The sequence below is a fragment of the Pinus tabuliformis genome, chromosome J (genome assembly GCF_031772625.1).
Source record: "Pinus tabuliformis cultivar Carrire ecotype Pingquan chromosome J, CPIR1, whole genome shotgun sequence".
Taxonomy (NCBI): domain Eukaryota; kingdom Viridiplantae; phylum Streptophyta; class Pinopsida; order Pinales; family Pinaceae; genus Pinus; species Pinus tabuliformis.
This window is the reverse complement of record NC_142295.1, coordinates 209,133,440-209,154,432: the sequence shown is the minus strand read 5'-3', so window position 1 is coordinate 209,154,432 and position 20,993 is coordinate 209,133,440.

Below are 20,993 nucleotides of genomic sequence, written 5' to 3'. Positions count from 1 at the left end.
TGCTGACGAAGTATATGGCATATGGTAGATTCTCCTCAACTTGTCCTAAGGCTGCCCCTATGGCTTTGTTCGAGGCATCAGTGTGGATGTGGAAAGGTAGTTCCCAGTTTGGACCTCTCAATATCGAGGCGGACACCAACTTATCTTTCAACTCATCCAGTGCCCCTTGACAGTTGTCAGTCCATTTAAACTCAACATCTTTCCCTAAGAGGCCAAACAATGACGAGGCTAGCTTACTGAAATCTTTAATGAATCTTCGATAATATCTTGCTAAGCCTAGGAAACTCCGAACATCTCTTACCTTTTGAGGAGGTGGGACCTTTTGGATGATAGCAATCTTATTAGGATCCACCTGTAATCCTTGCCGAGAAATGGTATGACCTAGCACGGTCCCTTCACTCATCAGGAATTCACATTTTTTAGGACTGAGGGACAGGTTCATCTCAATGCACTTGGTTAGAACTTTTCGCAGATTAGTCAATGCCTCTTGGAAGTTGGACCCATAAGGTGTAAAGTCATCCATATAGATTTCTACCGAATCATGGACCAACTCATAAAATATGCTCAATACTGCTCTCTGGAAAGTGGCAGGAGCGTTGCATAGCCCAAAGGGAAGGACTTGGTAGGCAAAGGTACCCCATGGACAAGTGAAGGTGGTTTTATCTTGGTCCTCCGGGCTTATTTGGATCTGGTTATACCCGCTGAACCCATCTAGGAAAGAGAAGAACTTCTTCCCTGCCAGTCCATCCAACACTTGATCTATGAAAGGCAAAGGGAAATGGTCTTTCTTGGTGGCTTTGTTAAGTTCTCGGTAATCTACACAGATTCTCCACTTCCCATTCTTCTTGGGCACAAGCACTAGAGGTGAGACCCACTCACTATCGGAGATAAGGTAGATGAATCCTGCATCCAACAATTTTTGCAATTCTTCTTTGACAATGTCTTTAAGGGCTGGATTCATTCTCCTCTGAGGTTGCCTAACTGGTTTAAAATCTTCTTTAATGTAAATGTGATGGGTACAGACCAAAGGATGGACTCCTTTCATCTCCTTATAGCTCCAAGCAAAAGCATCTAAATGATTGTTTAGTAAGCTACACAGCTCCTTCTCCTGGGAGGGAGATAGGGAGGAGCTGATCTTTAAAGTCCTTTCGGGGCCAAACTCCACATTCTTAACTCTAGGAGAGGTCGGATCAGTCACACAGAGGTCCACTAAAGTGTTGGCTTGGGTATCTTCCACCAATTCCTCTAAGGACAGTGCACTGGGAGGTGGATTTTGAATCAAATTCTCAATCAAATCATCCTTGGTTTGAGGGCCTCCCCTAATGGTTTCTACTGTGCACAATGGTGCAGAGTATACCTCATCCTCATCTCCTTCTTCCAACCAGAGTGGTAAGTCATGTTCTAGCAGAGGTTGGACAGGAGGGTATAGGACTAGTTGCTTGGACATAGGCCCATTCTTGATGGTCATGCTTCCAGCTCAACAACTGATGTAAGCGTCCGCAGTGGCTAACCAAGGCCTTCCCAAAATGAGGGGGTATCCAGTGAGCTTTGCCTTTGGCTGAAGGACCAAGAAGTCCGCAGGGTACTCCCAAGAGTCAACAGAGACCAAGACATCTTCCACAATCCCTTCGGGAGTCACGGTGGAGCGATCTGCCAACTGCAGGACTGTCGAGGTCTTCCTTAAGGAACTCTGAAGGTTGAGTTTAAGCATGGTGTCCCTGGTCATCACATTAATGGCAGCCCCTAGATCAATCAAGGTATGGGGGATTATGGTGCCATTGATGTGGACATCAACTACAGGACTCCCAGGGTCCAAATAATTTGGACAGATTACTTGCCCCAACATTAGATCGGACAGTTGTCTTATGACATTGATAGTCGAGGCATCTCTCTTTCGCCTACCTAGGTGCCTGAAACACTTCTCCTTAATCAATTTGTTGTATATCGGTACATCTTTTATGGCCTGGAGAAGTGGTATTTTCACACACAACTGTTTAAGTTCTCCCAGAAGTTCAGTCTCCTCTAGGTTTGGTTGCGTGGTTACTGTTAGTCGCTCAGGAAAGGGTGGAATGGCTTTGGGTTCACTTTCCTGTTTCTCTTCCTCGTCCTCTGGGGGAGGAGGTTGGCAATCTGGAAGGGCCTTCCCAAATCGCAGGTTGATCTCCTGGATCTCCACAGCATAGGTAGGGCATGTTGTCTCCCCAGTGTATAACTGTTGGGGCTGTCGGTTGTTAGGGTTTGGGTTCGATTGAGCATGCATCTGGGGTTGTCTTGGAGGAGCAGGAGGTAATGGTTGTGGCTGAGCCGGTGGTGGAGGCAGAATGGCGGGAGGAGAGTTGTATTGGGGCCTCCACCCTGGTTGAGGTGCATTCCACTGAGGTTGTGGCTGGACATGTGGGTGAAACGAATGAGCAGTGGGTTGAGTATGGTATTAAGGTGGATAAGAGAACGGAGGAGGTGCGGACCAGGAAGGATGAGCAGGGGGACCCCAAGAAGGTATGTGAGCAGATTGGTTGGGGCCATAATAAGCTTGGGAGGTCCCTTGCATCCTCTGCTGGTAAGGTCTGGGCCCATGCAGCCTCCTTTCGTTGAGGAAGTAGAGAGGTTCAGTGGTTTCCTCAGTCCCTTGGTACATGGCTTTAAATCCAGGTAAGGTTGGGTATTGGTTTGTGGGGTGGTTTTCCTCACAAACGAAACATACCTCTACTGAGTGTAATGGACACTCGTTATTAGGGTGCTTCCTCGTACATCTAGGACAAAAAGTGGCCAAAGCCCTCTCAGCTTCCTCTTTCTTTTGTTGGATTCGAAAAGTATCAAGTTGCATGGCAATGGTCTGTCTCATCTCACTTTTGAGGTATTCCATCTGATTGGAAAACTCATGCTTGGAGCAGGTAGTACTAGCTGAAAGTGGATTCCCCCTACCTCTTTTCCGGGTTGCCCTAGACTGGTTTCTAAACACAGTCTTTATGTCCTCATAAGGTAGTTGGTAGATGTCTCCTCCAGCTAGCATGTGAAGGGTATCTAGAAGGTCTTAAGGGACTCCTCGGAGCAGAACCAACTTTAGAGATTCAGGGTTAGGTGTGCACCTGGCCCGTTTATAGCTGAGTTGGAACCTTTCCTCGTAGTCTTCTAAAGACTCATCATTTCCCATGGTCATCCGAAAGATTTCTCCCTTTGTTTCCTTTGACCTACAGTAGTCCCGGTATTTGTTGTTAAAGGCTTGCTGCATCTGAGCCCAAGTGGTGATATTATTTCCAGGTAACCCCATGAACCAGCGTAGTGTTACATCCTTGAGGGTAGAGGGAAAGAGTTTCAACTTTTTCTTGTCTTCTGCATAGTCATAAGTTCGACAAAGGACAACAAACTCAAACAGGAAGGTATCAGGGTCTTCAGTGGTCAATCCATGAAAATGAGGTAAGGCTGAGGGGCTTATGTTCTTCATCTTCATGTCCCCGTTGGTTTCTCGGATGGGGAAGGTACCTTCTATTCTCTCATCATCTTCTCTACCGTTTCTGTTTTCAGCCATGGTCTCAAAAGGAATGTTTTCTTGCTCTTCTTCTGTTATAGGATCTTCGTATATCTCAGGAGGTTCACCTATAGGGTCTTCTGGGTCACTGCCACCAAAGAAGAGAGAAGGGTGACTCAGTGAAGTGGTGGGGGTGTTGGGTAGGAATTTTCCGGTATTATCTTTTTTCCTACGAGGCATGAAAAGATTTTTGGTTGCTTTTGCTTTTTTCTGCTTGTACCTGCAAAACTGAAACACATGGAATTGCAACTAACTAAAATCTATCTTGCGGAAATGAAAATGAGGAATTGAAATGAAAGTAGGAAAGGACTAATCTATTTTGCTGAAATCAAATTGCAGGAATGAAATGCTAGACTACACTTGCAGAATTGAAATTCTAGTCTATGCTTACAGAATTGAAATTGCGGAATTGAAAGGCTAACCTATGAAAGCAGGAAATGTCTAATTTACTTTTGTAGAAATGAAATTGCAAATGGAACTGAAATAAACTACTTAGCAAAAGGTTGGATTAGAAAAAATAGAAGAAAGCAGCAATCACAAATACTCCGACGCTTCCCCGGCAACGGCGCCAAAAAGAGTGGTGAGCTCCAGTATTGCAGCAATAATGCTACAACTCCTGGGACTCCCTTCTTTACTTTTATCAACTCGGTAGTTCGTAACAAACTTGGAAGCGACGGTGCTGTATGCACAAGTACTAGCTCTTGTCGCAGTTGTCACTTGGTCAACTGGCACAAGTCCGCTAGGAGCTTAAGCCAACTTCTATGAGCTCTAAGAAGAAGATTTTTAACTGTTGGGCGAAAGCTAACTCAAAAAAGGCTGATCTACTTGCAGAAAGAAACTGGAAAGCTGAAAGGGAACGTAAACCCTAGCAAACCCTAAGTTTACCAGCTAGCCCTACCGATGCAAGAAAGAGGATGCAAGCTACTGAAAGAGATGCCATTGACTTCTAGGAAGGTAAAATACATGTGTCTAAGCTATTTCTACATTAACATCTCGAAAAAACATCTTTTTGTATTTTTGAATAAGTTGTCAGAATTATCATGCATGCGATTTAACTGTTTTTGACTGTGCAGAGGTGGATTGGCGAGAGGAAATGCTTGGAGGAGGTCAGGAAGGTTCAGAGAGGGCCTAAGGGGTCCCTAACACCCTTCCAGAGAGTTTCACAGAGTTTGGCTATCAAGAAACCTCATTCGTGAGCCTCTACAGGAAGTTTGCAGGGGTTCTACAGGATGTCTGTAATTTTCTACAGGATGTCTGTACTTTTCTACAAGTTGTTAAAAAATGGGATTTTGGAGGATGGATGGAGAGAGAAAGGTGAAGGAGTGAGTATGGAGGTAGGACAGGGGTGTGAGGAGGTCCAGGACTTGGTGGATGGAGTTGAGGAAAGATGAAGATGGCTAGATTTGTTCAAGGAGGAATGAAGCAATGTTGCACAAAAATTAGGGTTGTGTGAGCAAGTGTGGCAAACGTGAGGCAAGAATCCGGGTTAGGGGATGGAGCAGATGGGATTGATGGAGTATGGGCAGATAGAGAAGTGGTACAGGTGCTCTACAAGTTGTTTTTCCAACTGAACCAATGAAGACTTGTAAAATCAGAGACCTAGTTACGTTGACCTAATCTGATCTAGCTGACAGTAAAGAGAATGAACAGAAGTTTTAATTGCAATGAAGCCATGTATACTAACTATGCAACGAAGCAATCAAGAATCTGAACATGTAAACAACTTCTACAAATAAAAATCAAACACTAATGATTGCATGGCAAAGCAAAGTCAGTGTTTTTGTTGGCAGCAAGGTCACCTTGATCCCATCTCTTGATCCCACTAAGGGAGAGGTGAAATCAGAGGTGCTTGATGGCCTTTTTCTAGAGCTTTTCCCTGTTAATAACCTATCAACTCAATTTGAACATCAAAAGTCTTTCTAATCATCAACAGTGACTTAGTTAATCAGCAAGATTTTAATCTACTTAACAGAAATGATTTTGCAAAGACATAAAGAACAAATAACAATACATAAAGGAGGCCTTGGCACTTGGGTTGGGCCCAACCCCAAGAGTTGCAGGCTCCTATAAAGAACTCAGAACTGATGCCAAGTAAATCTTCTTTTCATTACTCAAAAATAATCATCATAAGAAAGTTATACAACAACAGATACAAGAAAACGAGCTGAGAAAATGACGGCACTATAGTGCAAATACCAACAGTTCCAAAAGTAAACTACGAAGGCTGAGGCCTTCCTATTTATACACTACGAGGGGCCTAGCATCCCTCCTTAATTCAAGGGACTCGACTGTCCAAACTGCCAGTAAACAGTCACTCTTCCCAAAGCTGCTCGGCTGCCTTTAGGATTCGTTTTGGTGGCCTGTTGAGCTCGGAGTTGAGGGTGGAGATTTCGAGGAAGGGCCATTTAATGCCAGAGACAACCTCCCTACGAATCCTCACCTCAAGCTTGGCTATCACCTGACCCATAATTGCTTGGTTTTGCTCCAAAATTTGTCCAAAAAACCTGAAATAACCACGTATTAGCCTCCTTGGTAGAGTGACCACCCTTATTCGTTCAAATAACATAAACATACTCAAAAAACATGCATAATCTATGAAAAATGGAGGATTGAACAAGGACAATTAGGCAAAATGAGCCCAATAAATTACCCAATTCGGAGCTCATCAAAGACAATAAGAAAACTTGGAATAAAAAGCTAGTTAATGCCTTATGGGCAAACAGATTGACTACTAAGAAATCAATTGGTACGTCTCCCTGTCAACTAGTTTATGGAATGGAAGTTGTCTTTCCATCCTCTTTGGGAGTACCAGTAATGAAGATACTTCAAGAAATATAGGTTGAACCAAACAGTATCCAAAGAAGAATTAACCAAACTATACATCTACAACAAACAAGAGAAGAGGTCTATGTCAAGTCACAAGTTGTGCAAGAAAGGTTTAAGAATATTTTTTATAAGAGAACCAAGGCTAAAGATTTCTACATTGGTGACAAAGTACTCAAGTGGGACTCAAGAAGGGAAGATAAAGGAAAACATGGGAAATTTGATTTCCTATTGAAATGTCCCTATGTCATTTATTCTTATAGAGGAAGTAATGCTTTCTTCTTAAGAGAAATTGATGGTACAAATGGAGAAGGTGGGCCAGTGAATGGTCGAATGCTAAAACATCACTTTGAACCTAATTACTAATTTTCATTTGTATATATTCTATTTTCAAAAGTCTAGTTTGGATTGGATAATGATCTTTGAAGTTGAAGCCCGAAGAGAAGGCCTTAAGCTTTAAAAGATTCACTATCATAAGTATCAATAATGCAGATTCATAGAAACACACATTGTGAGGCAACATCAACATCAATTCAAAGGCTACTGATCTCTAAAGTTCTTGACATTTCACAAGGAAATGCCATCCCCAAGTGGAGCCACTGTTAAGTTCCTATACCCATAGGAGTCATAATTTTGAATGACTAAGGTTAAGCCTTGTAATATTATACATACCTTTGCTTTCTGCAAATTTTTTCCATATTATAAAAATTAAAAATGTAAAGAGGGTATGTCCTAAAAGAAAAATAAAATGACAAAAAGAATAAGAGAATGTCAAAAAGAAAATGAAAATATATGAACCCCAAAAACAAAAAGACCATGAAAGTGTGCAAGTCTAAATGCCACTACTATTTACTTTTATGCATAATAATGATCATTCATGCCACAATCCATGGTAATCAAACTGTTTAATCTTGGTTATTCCATGCTTCGAATTTTATGTTTATAGTTAGAGAATAAAATCTGACCAAACAATTTAATCTTGGCAGATAATTAAATAGGTAGAGAAAATAAAAGGAGCTCATAAGCTTAATCTGAGCCCTTGGATGATATAAGGTTAGAATTAGATAGATTATTTTTCAAAAACAAAATTAGATGAATAAGGGTTTTCTAGCCTAAATTCACCCAAAGAAATGAAGAAAATATGTTAGAGGTAAGAAATGGGTAAGTAGAAGAAAGGTTGTTGAACTACAAGGTTAATTGGATCAAAACACATGCATCATGCTTAGATACATATTTCGACATGTATGGTCAACTATGGAAGCAAAGACAAAGGTTTACAAGTTAATTTGATTAACTTCCCCTCATTCATTTTGCCCCTATACTTACTAATTTCCCATCAACGATTATGTTCTAGTACTTTAAAACCTACAAGTCAAAGAGGCTCAAAGCATTTATCTGACTTTTGGTGGGACCGGACCCTCGGCTTAATGACTTATGGACTCAAGTGCTAGAATCTGCTTCATAAAATCATTCCCCCTTCATACAATCCATTTCCCTTCATTACCCTAAGAAAACCCCTTTTCCTAAGGTTAAACTCCATTTGCCTAAGAAAAGTGAAAACCCCCTATGTAAATCCCTTTCTGCTCAAAAACCCACAAAAAGCCTTTTATCCTAAGTATAAAACTAAGTGTGCAAACACATACCTTTTACCCTTTTACTTAGGAAAAACCCATCCTGCCCATCACATTTCCTATTAATTCCTAATTTTATTAAATAAATCTGATATAAACCCTTTTCCCGTATATAAACTAAATCCTATTTAAATACCCCAACCCTTAATTTTAAATAAAAACTATATGAATGGCCCATATCCTGACTAAACAAATAAACCCAAAATACTTTTGATTAAAAGCTTCGGGCCCCCCTTAAACCTCTGTACATTTCACCCGTGCTTCTTCATTGACCCGACCACCATCCGATCATTCGCGCTCAAATCCAATGACACGCAGTTGTATCAGCCTCACCCAATGCCCGAAGTTTTACCCAAAGACTTAAACTCCCTCATTAATCCTGGCTCGATCCTTTTAAACCCATGATTAATTCCTACATAAATCAATACCGCCATGATCAAAACCCCTGGCCCCCCCTCCCCCCCCCCCCAACTCCTGTTCATTTTCTTCGCGCAGCTCTTCCGCCCAACTACCGTCAGATCGCAATCACCCAAATCCAACAGCCCAAAGCCATAGCGGTCGAGCCCGATAGCCTACCTTTACCCACTCGATAAAGCGGTTTTCTCCAACCCCCCGATGGATACGTGTCACGCTCTAACATACATCGGGTGACCCCTCCGAAAAACTACCCACGCCACAAAAGCGGTGGGACGACCCTTAAAACTGCCTCCCCATCGTTCTGATAAACCGCCTATCCTCCGTAAATATTAATTTCGCGTCATATTCAAAAGTTTCCCGTTAAAAGACTTTAAACCTTGAAAACCGTGTTTTCGAGCCTTTCACCCGTTTAATCGTGTAAACCCATAAAACCCTTCACTGCCACCCTAACCTCTGCGAAACAATTCCGCCTCCATTCACGTCCAAATCGCTACCACAACCTCTTTCTCAGGCATCCATGTGCAAATGAAACCATCAATCACCCTTCCAGTAGATCGGTGCTTTCTTAATTATTGTTGAATTTTGCAGGTAATCCAACGAAAAGCAGAGCTTGGATAAACAGTTTTGATACTAGTCGCATAACTTGTTTACTCCAAGACTCGACCAAAAATCTATTAAAATCCCATATTCAGAAGAGGAAGACCCTTATACAAGGAACAAAAGATGAAGATAGTCACACACAGAGCCGAAAGGAAAACACTTATACAGAGCATTGACAGTAAAAACAAAGGAACCAGACCAGAGATGTAGTTAGAAGATAAACAGGTGAAACATTCAGAGACTTGATCAAAATCCACTTCCCGATGCTGATACATGAAACAAAAGAAAAAAAGAATTTAATGTTGAAACACACAGTAAAAATTAAATTGTGCAATAAAAAGGAAAGACACAGAAAGGATAAAGACAGGTAATGAGAGTGAAAGAGTATCAAAGTCAGAGAGTATCAGATGAAAACCTGAAGTAAATAAAGCCTCCAGTGAGATGATTCAACAACAAAGAGCATAAAGAGCTAAAAACAAACCATAACAGCCAGTAATACCACAATAAAAGGGACAGCATGAAAGCAGTTTAATAGGTGCCTCTATCTTCCTACGATAAGATATTTGTATTTCCTAGATTAAATCTCAAAGTCAGTTTGAGATATTTGTAATAACACCTTAGTATAAATACATCACAATTCGAAGTATGTAGGGTGGATTCTTAGACATTTCTATAGACTTCTTGATCGAAATACTGTAAATCCATTGGAGCATTTACTGAGCTAGCAAGTTGGATTGATGAATAAAGACCAGACACTTTGAAGGATTCATGTGTAAAGTGAAGTGTAGACAAGTATTTTCTCACGTTTTTGTTATCTCTTAAAGTTTTTCATACTGTTGATCTAAATCTAAATGCCATAACTGGAAGTATTGTATTACAATTTGTTTAGCTACACTCAGCTATAACAGTTAGGCAAATACATGTTTTCTACTGATAATATAAGTTAAGGAATTCTTAATTTCTCCTTAATTTAGGTTGTTTATTTTAATCTATAGCAAAGGATTATTAATTTCCCTTTGTTTCCAATTACCCTTTGTTCCTCGTTTCAATCCTGGACTGAGAATTCTTAATTGCTCTCTCACCCTGGTTAAAACCTTTTCATCCCTCTGGCCTAAAGACCTGCACTCTACTCTGTTATCTTGCCCTTTGAACATTCCCTTTAGTGATTTGATCCAATCCTGCTGCTCTTTTGTTGACTCCATAGCCTAATGGACTAGAGACATCATCCTATCCATCTGTTTAAAGAACCCCACCACCCAATCTTCAATACAAATAAAAAACCCCTTGAACATTAAGAACTAGCCTAAAATCCCATCAAGTAAAGCTAAATCATATAGAGGGAGCCCTCTCTGGACTTAGGTTGGCTAGAGCCTATGCCCAAAAGTTGGTTTGTGGTTACCTCGGTCATTTTCTTTCTTCTAATAACTTCTAGAGAAAATTCTCAGTGATAACACCACCGACCCCAATAGTTCATACATACACAAGGGAATTTGCAAAATGATCGCCATCAGAAATGATCCACATACCTGCAACAATTCCATTTGAACATTAAGTACAAGAAGGGAAGCACCAATAATGTTGCAGACTGCCTCAGCCGACCACCAGTCATGGCACTGATCACTGTGCTGAACTCCTATGGGCACGAGACTTTGGGGTGGCCGCATCTTTATGAGAGCGATCCAGAATTCGACAGCATATACGAGACACTCCTGGAAGGTAAGGAAGTTCAAAATTTTCACCTCTAGGATGCACTGTTATGCCACTTGGGACACATTTGTGTTCCTTCAGGTGAGTGTTCCAAGATGATTTGGGAGGCGCACTACGGTCTAGTCGCTAGACATTTTAGAGTAGAGAAAATAGTGGCAATACTGCATAAGTATTTTTATTGGTCGAACCTTCGTCAAGATGTTGGGAGGTACATTAAATCCTGCACTTCCTGTGCCATTGCCAAACCAACCATTAAGAAGCTAGGACTATATACTCCTCTACCTACTCCTAATCAACCTTGGGAATCCATCTCCATGGATTACATGTCGGGCCTTCCTTCTACTAAGCACAACAATGACTGCGTTTTCGTGGTCATCGACACATTCTCTAAGATGGCCATTATGGCGGCCTGCAAGAAAAGTATTATAGCAGAGGCCATTGCTAAGCTCTTCTTTGAGTGAGTGTGGGTACACTTATGGATTCCATAGTCCATTGTCTCTGATAGAGACAACAGATTCCTAAGTGCATTTTGGTTAACTCTCTGGTCAATGTTGGATACCAAACTCACTAAGTCCATGGCTTTCCATCCTCAAACTGATGGCCAAACAGAATTCGTCAACAAGATGATCATACACATTCTGTGAATTTACAACTCAAAGTGTCCACACACATGGGATGAAAGCCTCCCCTATGCCCAACATAGCTACAATAGAGCTCTCTGAAACCCAATGGGCCACAACCCCTTTCAGGTAGAGTTAGGATCTCATCCATTATGTCCCATTGATGTGGCCATACCATTTGCGCTACTCGGGGAGATTTAGATCATGTCTAGTCTGAGTCGACAAGGCTAACAAATTCATTGAGCGCATTCAACACATCTGCCAGTAGGTCCATTGGACAGATCCAATGCTAAGTACAAGTAACCTCGTGATCAACATCGTGTGTCGCACAAGTTCCAGGTGGGCGACAAAGTTTGGCTACATTTGCAGAAGGAGCGCCTCATTGGACCCCACCACAAGCTTCGCCTGCTCTGATATGGGCCATACACCATCACCAAGGTTGTAGGGGACAATGCCTTCGAGCTTAGAATTCCACCATTCCTTGGTTTGCACCCAGTGTTCAATGTAGACCTCCTTCGACCATACTTTCCACAATTGTTAGACACATTCGACTTTGCAAAACAACTCACAATAACAGAGCTAAACCCAGACTGCATGGAAAAGGCCACAACTGATCAGATCATGGACACATAGATCAAGAACACTTGCCAGCAGAAGATCTAACTATATCGGGTTGTGAAAGTTGGTCAACTCCATCACCAAGGCAAGTGGCTCACTAGGGACCAAGTTCAGCAGAAGTTTCCCCATCTCATGGAGGCACTCAACACAAAGAGGACCATTGCTTCCTAAGGGGAGAGCAATGATACAGGTGGATATTGATGGCCACCCACCTATTCCACTTAGACCCCAAACACAGTCTCTTTCAGTTTTTCGGTTTCCTTAATTGTAGCACAATTTACTATTTTTGGCAGATTTTCGGGTCCTGAACTTCCAGAGTTGTTTTGAGGCCCTAAACAACATTTTTAGGGAAAACTTTGAGAGTGAAAACATCCCAAATCATCTTGCCGCTTAGGTTTTCAAACTCCTCTTCGATTTCTTCGATATGAGGTATTATAATAGCCAAATGGAGATCCTATGCCAAGGCTACTGTTGGGTTGTGTTATATTCTTTCCACAACTAGCCCACGTAGTTAACTGTGGGTTTAAAAGGGGGGCGGAGCCCCCCCTTCGTTGCACCAATTGCATAGTGGGGGGGGGGGGGGGGCGGTCATGGAGGGTTTGAGGGGTGCAGTTTTGGACCTTGTATTAGGTTGGGCGGACCTACCTATGGTTTTGTGCATGATTTTTCGCACATGGTGTTGGATGCAATGGTTTTCGGTCCATGGTATTGGATGCTTCAGCATGTATAAATATGTATTTAATATTGAAAGGAACATAATGAAAAATCAAGCTGGTAGTCCCAGTTTTGGGATCCAGGGGAAAATCTCTATGTATATGTGTTTTATGTGTTATGCTCTCGCATTGTTTATTTTCTATGTTTTAGAATTCGTATGCAGGTAATTTCTGTACGGGGTTAAAACCTACAGTTACAACCCCGAGAAGTTGATGTACCAATTTACCCAAATGGGGCCCACAGTTTTGGTGCTTCATCTCTTAGGGTTGGGTTTTTGGATGTTTAAGATTTTCCATTGTTTCTAAAAAACAAATAGGTCTTTGAGCCTCATTGTAACACAGTTTAGAGGCATGTAGCCGCCACATATCTTCTCAGAGATAAGCTACCATCGCACGAGCTAGTTTATTTCCAATCTGTTTGTAAGTATATTTCAGTATTTTTATATTAATGAAATGAAGTGTTATCTCTGTTGCATTTCTGCATTTATGGTTATATGTGTAATTTGTTGTGTTCTTTTTTAACTTCAAATTAGAGGTATCAGAGGGGTCTGCTCTTTCTCTTTTTTTCTTTGCATGTCCCCAACGAGGTCAGGGTATAAGGAGTTAGGGCTCGATCTGGTTAAACATTTGCAAGGCCAACCTCGTAAACCCCAACGACCTCCCACGGTGGAAGAAAATAAAGACGAGGGGGTAGGAGATCCTTTCAAAATATTGCTCAAGGAAGCCCTCGAGGGACAAAGGAACACGATGATGGATAACTTTTCCCAGATCCTTCGATGACTACCCACAAGCAACGCATATTCATCCAGCAGCCACTCTGGAAGTGCCACTCCTTTTAAGGTACAATTTAACCTCGATATTCCTATATTTGAGGGCCAGATAGATGCAAACCATCGTAGATAAATGGTTAACTTTGTTGGAAGGATATTTTTTAGTTCATGACTTTTCCAATCGGGAAAATATTACTTTTGCACTTCTCAAAGATGCCCCGCACAACAATGCCAAACCGAGCTTTGATGCCTCAATATTCCTTCACCATCCCTTGAGGAATTTCTCTGTCTCCACCCACTTGTTAAGGGTTTCCTATAGAAAACCATCTCCACCCCCAACCCTTAGGATTTTCTTGAGACCACCTCACTCGAATCCAAAACCTTTCGGCAATCCAAAGCTCAATCAAGAAAGAATCCCATCACACCATGGTTATCCATAAATGGCAAGGCAAGGCTAAAAACCACTATTGAAACCTAGAAAAACCCATGCTAATGACAAAAAATGAACCAAATACACACATTCACATACCATGCATGCCAAAACCAGCTAGGAGATCATACATGCAACATGTTACCTGCAAGTATTCCCGCTAAAGATACTTGATCCAACCTTTCCTTGCTTGATCCTTGCTTTCCTTGTCCTTTCCTTTTCTTTCCTTGTCCTTCCTTTGCTTGATTGCTTTCCTTGTCCTCTTAGTGCTCTTCTCCTCTCTAAGACTAATTCCAAAACTAAATTGACGACTCCAAACTAATGCTCTGATGTCTTTTTATTATTGATGCCTCTAATTTCTTCATTTTCCTCTGTTTTTCTTCAATTTCCTCCTCACATACAACCTCTGACCTTTCACCTCCCTTTTCTCCTAATTTCCTTTATTTTCATAAATGAAATGCCAAAAATTTCTTTTTGCATTTTCAAAACCTTTGCCAATTTCCCCTAATCCATAATAAACAACAAGTGATTCCTACTAGGATATTTTTCCCAACATTCAGCTTGGAATACGTGTCCCGTGACCTTGGTATTTTTTTGCATTTATTAACTTTATTATATGAACTTTTAACCCAGGGAACACCATCCTCGGTGTTCTATGGCACCTACAACCAACAAAATCGTTGAAAACCAAATCATATTACTTGTGGAGCTTTAAAACTTAGCTCGTTGCAATAGTCTCAAAAGCAAAACCATCATGAAAATCATGACAACATGACAACCATACCACTTATTGGAGCTTTATAACACATCTCATTGTGGTATTTGCAATAGAAACCACACATAAATATGTAAAAATATTGAAAACTCATTTGCCTCCACCAACAAACAATGAAGGATACATAGCCCGCATCAGATTAGCCATCTCCCATGTAGCTTCATCGGGCCCAAAGTGCTTCCACTGCACTTTAACTTGCTCGATTTCTCAGTTCTAGAGCATGAATTGTTTCGTTGCAATATGCACAGAGGTTCGAGCTAGAATTCTCATTCTGGGTCCATCTGCAATACTAACCAATCAATAACATGATCAACATTCCTTATATATTTTTTAAGCAATGAAACATGGAAAAGATCATAGACTTTCACTGTCGGAGGCAGTGAAAATCTATAGGCCATTGGACCAATCCTCTCAAGGACCTCGAAAGGCCTACAATACCAAGGGGCTAACTTCACACATGAACCAATCCTTGAGGAGATTTTCTTGGGATTAATGTGGAAATACACATGTTCACCAACCTAAAACTCCTTAAATTCCCTTTGTTGGTCTTCATAACTCTTTTGTCTATCTTGTGTTGACTTTAGATTCTTCTTTATAACCTACATTTCTTGTTCCATTTATACCAACATGTCTAGTCCTATCATACCCTGTTCACTGGATCACTCCAGCTGATGGGAGTATTACAACTTCGCCCATACAGTGCCTTAAACAGACTCATCCTCAATGAATCTTGATTACCATTATTGTAAGCAGACTTAACCAATTGAAGGTACACCTCCCATCTCCTATGTTGTTGCATGACATACATCCTCAACATATCCTCTAGAAAACTGTTGACCCTCTTTGTTTGTCCATCTATCTGCTGATGATAAGTTGTACTGAAGGCCAACTCTGTCCCTAAACCTGCAAATAGATCCTTCCAAAACTTGGAAGTGAACTTAGCATCCCTGTCTGACACAATATTCTTTGGAATACCATGCAATCTCATGATCTCCCTGATGAATACATGTGCCACCTCACTAGTTAAATAAGTAGTCTTCACTAGAATGAAGTGAGCTACCTTGCTCAAATTATCGACCACAACGATGATAGAATCACGTTTCCTCGATGTCCTCATAAAACTTATAATGAAATACATGGAAATCACCTCCCATTTCCATTATGTAAGAGGAATAGGTTGAAACAACCCACTTGGATGCTTACACTCTACTTTCACCTGCTGACAATCCAAACATCTAGCCACAAACTCATCCACTTCCTTTTTCGGATTCGGCCAATAGTAGAACTTCTTCATTGTTGTCAACATTTTATGATATCCTGGGTGACTTGAATATGGATTAACATTAAACTCCCTCAAGATAAGCTTATTTAGTTCACTGTCATCCAGCACATAGATCATGTCCCTAAATCTCAGCAAGACATCTGTCGTGACAGGATAGTCCACATCCTAATCACTTGTACCCTATTGTTGTAACTTGTGCTTAAGTTGTTGATAACTATCATCATGTTGTCATTCTTGTAAGATAAGATCCTATAAATTTGTCCCATACGAGCTCATCACTGCAACATGGTTCATCTGCACTCTCCTACTGAGAGCTTATGCAACCTTGTTCTCCTTAGCCTTAATGTACCTGATCTCGAAGTCAAACTCATTGATCGTGGCCAACCATCTAGCGTGCCTGGAATTCATATTTAGTTGGTCAAACAATATCTCAACCCACTGTGATCGCTCATCAATTCAAACTTCATGCCAAGAAGATAATGCCTCCACATCTTTGGGGCATGAATAATAGTTTCCAACTCAAGATCATGAGTCACATAGTTTTGCTCGTGCTCAGTCAATTTCTTGGACTCATAGAACACCACCTATCCCTCGTGCATTAGGACTCCACCAATTCCTCTTTTACAATCATTTGTATACACCACAAACTCTTTATCCAGATTTTCAATATTTAGAACTTGAGCATTTGTCAACAACTGCTTCAACTGCTCAAAACTAGCTGCACATTCCTTTGCCCATTCAAATTTCTTACCTTTTCTTTGCAATGATGTAATAGGATATGCAATGTGTGAGAAGTTCCTAATGAACCTCCTATAGTAACCTGCTAACCCCCTGAATGATCTAACTTCATCCACATTTCTAGGAGCTTCCCACTCCATAATAGCCCTTATCTTTTCCAGATCCATTTGTATGCCTTCCTTGGAAACAACATGCCCTAAGTAATGTACTTTTGTCTGAAAGAAGTTGCACTTGCTAAGCTTGGCATACAACTGATGCTCTCTTAGCAATCTCAATATTGTGCTAAGTGTTCGGCATGCTCTTCCTCATTCTTAGAATATATCAATATATCATCAATGATTACAATAACAAACTTGTCCAGATAAGGGCACAACACACTATTCATCAAGCACATAAAAGTAGTTGGAGCATTAGTCAAACCAAAAGGAACCACAACAAACTCATAATTCCCATACTTGGTCCTAAAAGAAGTCTTGTATATGTCATATTCTTTGATGTATACCTGGTGATATCCTGATCTCAGATCAATCTTTGAGAACATTGTTGCTCCCTTTAGCTGGTCAAACAAGTCCTCAATCATCAGCAATGGGTACATGTTCTTGATCGTCACCTTGTTCAGTTGGTTGCAATTAATGCAAAACCTGAGAGAATCATCCTTCTTCTTCATGACCAACATTGGTGCACCCCAAGGCGATACACCTGGCCTAATGTATCCCTTGTCAAGCATTTCCTTCAGTTGAAACTTAAATTCTACTAACTCTGGTGTGCTCATCCAGTAAGGTGCCTTTGATGTTGGTGCTACCACTGTTACCAACTCAATAGAAAATTCCACTTCCCTGTAGGGAGGCAACTCTGGAATCTCTATTGGAAACACATCCTAAAACATATGTAATGCAGGGTACCTCTTGAATATTTTTTTATCCTCAACATCCTTACCCTTGTCACTGTAAATATGAACAACAAACATTACACACCCCTTCTTGCAACTGTGCTTAGCCTGCATAGTTGTGACCATCATAACTGATGTAGGCTTCTTCTTTCCTTACAAGATTCTATTTTCCCCATTATCATCTAGGCAATCAATAGCCTCGTCATAACAATCTACTTTGGCCCGATGAAGATACAACCAATCCATACCCAAAAGCATACTATATGATCCCAGTGGCAGTACATTTAGATGTGTTATCGTAGGCATACCATTCAACTTGAATGCACAAGATCTTACCAAGTGATGAACTCTCTTCTTAGTATCTATAGCCAACTACACCAACCAAGACTCTACATGCACATATTTTCTCAAGCCACACTTATCCACCAGGTCAGGATTAACATAACTATAATTATATCTAGGGTCAATCAACATAGAAACAACTTGACCATAGATCTTACCTTCCATCTCAATAATGGATGCCTAGTGATATGTCTGCTTGTTGTCCACATCTGCATAAATTTGAGGAATGATATGACCAACATCCCCAACTGTATACACCTCCTTAGTGTTATAGATCAAAGGCCTACCACCCTGGTACAATGGACAATCCTTCTTGTGAAGATCTTTTCCACATATCCAACACTGCAACGGACCCCAACCATAACCTTTGTTCTACTGTTGTCTAGGCTGTGACCTATGTCCCTTCTCAACTGCATTGAACTCCTTGTAAGGAGCAACATTTTCTTTCTCACCTGCATCCTAAGGTCTTCCCTGCTTCGGTAGCCACTTCCCGTTAACTTTCTCATTTCCTTTCAAATCATGCTTAGGCTCAACTTTTCACTTTGACTGCTCATAATAATGCTTCAACTTTCGGATGGCCTCCTCCAACAATATAGGATCATCAAACTCAATCGGGTCTCTATAAGTTGTTGGAAACCCATTGATGAATCTTTGAATCTTAGCCTTCTCATCCTTGAGGTAAGTCACATACCTTAATAGCTCCAGGAACCTACTAGTATACTCACCATATGTAATAGAAACCATCTGCAACTCATAAAATTCCTTAGATCTGGCATCGTAGTATCTCTCTGATAGGTGCTTCTTCTTGAAGAGTCTCTCGAAATCATCCCAAATCAACTCTTCTTTGCGAATACCCTTGACATTCTTCACATCTTCCCACCAAATGTTTGTTTTCCCCTTAAGACTGAAGGTAACTATTTTGGCTTTCATGTTCTCTAAGTAGTTATTCAATATGAATAATTTCTTCATCCCAAGAAACCATGCCTCTGCATCTTCTGATTTCTTCATCTCTCCATCGAATGTAGGAGGATTGACCTTCTTGAAATCCTCAGGAAAGTAATCACTCCTCCTATAAGGATGATGATGGTGATGATTGATCCAGATTTAAACAGAAACACAATAAAGTACAGAAATAAACACAAATATAGAGATGCAGCATAAATAATACTTCATTTCATTAATGGAGAATATTGAAATGTGCTTACAAACAGAAATGGAAATAAACTAGCTCGAACGATGGTAGCTTATCTATGAGAAGGGATGTGGTGGCTACATGCCTATGAACTATCTTACAATGAGGCTCGAAGGCCTATTTATTGTTGAGAAATAATGGAAAACCATAAACATCCAAAAACCTAACCCTGGGAGATGAAGTGCCAAACTATGGGCCCCATTTTGGGTAATTGGTACATCAACTTCTCGGGGTCGTAATGTTGGCATACGATCTTCGTTTGACGTGCATAATATATCGCTAGAAAGATCTATGCGAGGACTACAACTTTGGGATGAGCAACATCGGTCCATGACCCCATGTTGATCCCAGTTTTCCCAAAAAAAAACGTCATTTAGGGCCTCAAAACTGCTCTGGAAGTTCACGACCCGAAAAAAAATGCTAAAAATAGTTAATTGTGCTACAATTAAGGAAACTAAAAGAAACAATGGTGGGGGTCCAAGTGGAATTGGCAGGTGGCCACCAATATCCACCTGGATCATTCCTCCCCCCTTAGGAAGCAATGGTCCCCATTGCGTTGAGTTCCTCCATGAGATGAGGAAACTTTTGCTGAACTTGGTCCCTGGTGAGCCACTTGCCCTAGTGAAGGAGTTAGCCTGCTTTGACAACTCGATACAGTTGGATCTTTTGTTGGTGAGTATGCTTGATCTGCGTGTCCATGATCCGATTAGTTGTAGCTTGTTCCATGCAATCTGGCTTTAACTCTGTTGGTGTGAGTTGTTCTGCAATGTCGGATGTGTCTAGTAATGGTGGAAAGTATAGCCGAAGGCGGTCCACATTGAACACTGTGTGTAGGCTAAGGAATGGGGGAATGCTGAGCTCAAATTCATTATCTCCCATAGCCTTGGTAATGGTGTAAGGACCATATCGGAGTGGTCTGAGTTTCCGATAGGCTCCGGTGAGGCGTTCCTTTTGCAAATGCAACCAGACTTTGTCGCCCACCTAAAACTTGTGTGGCACCTGATGTTGATCATGTCGCTGCTTGTACTTGGCATTTGATTTCTCCAGAATGTCATGGACCTGCTGGCGGATATGTTGGATTTGCTCAATGAAGTTATTTTTCTTATCTATTTCGAACTAGACATGAGTTGAATCTGCCTGAGTAGGTGCAAATGGCATTGCCACATCAATGGGACATAGTGGCTGGAATCCCAAGCCCGCCTGAAAAGGGTTGTGGCCAATCGGGATGTGGAGAGCTCGGTTATAGCTGTGTTGGACATAAGGGAGGCTCTCATCCCATGTGTGTGTATGCTTTGAGTTGTACATGCACAAAATATATACAATCATCCTATTGACAACCTTTGTCTCGCCATCAGTTTGGGGATGGAAGGCTGTGGACTTAGTGAGACTGGTGTCCAGCATCGACCAAAGACTGGACCAAAATGTACTGAGGAACCTATTGTCCCGATCTAAGATGATAGACTATGGGATCCCAAAGTGTACTCACACTCTTTCAAAGAAGAGTTTAGCAGTGACTTATGTTGTGATATTCTTCTTGCAGGCCGTCATAATGGCCATCTTCAAGAACTTGTTGACGACCACAAAAACACAGTTTTTCCCATGCTTAGTAGAAGGAAGGCTTGACATGTAATCCATGGAGATGGATTCCCAAGGTTGACTAGGGGTAGGTAGTGGGGTATAGAGGCCTTGCTTCTTGATGGTTGGTTTGGTAATGGTGCAGGTACTGCAGGATATGATGTACTACCAGACAACCTGTCGAAGATTCGGCCAATAGAAATACTTCTGCAGTACAGCCACTGTTTTCTCGACCCCGAAACGCCCAGCAGACCGACTATAGTGTGCTTCCCAAATCATCTTGGCACGCTCACTTGAAGGAACACAAAGGTGACCCAGGTGGCATAACATGGCACCCTAGATGTG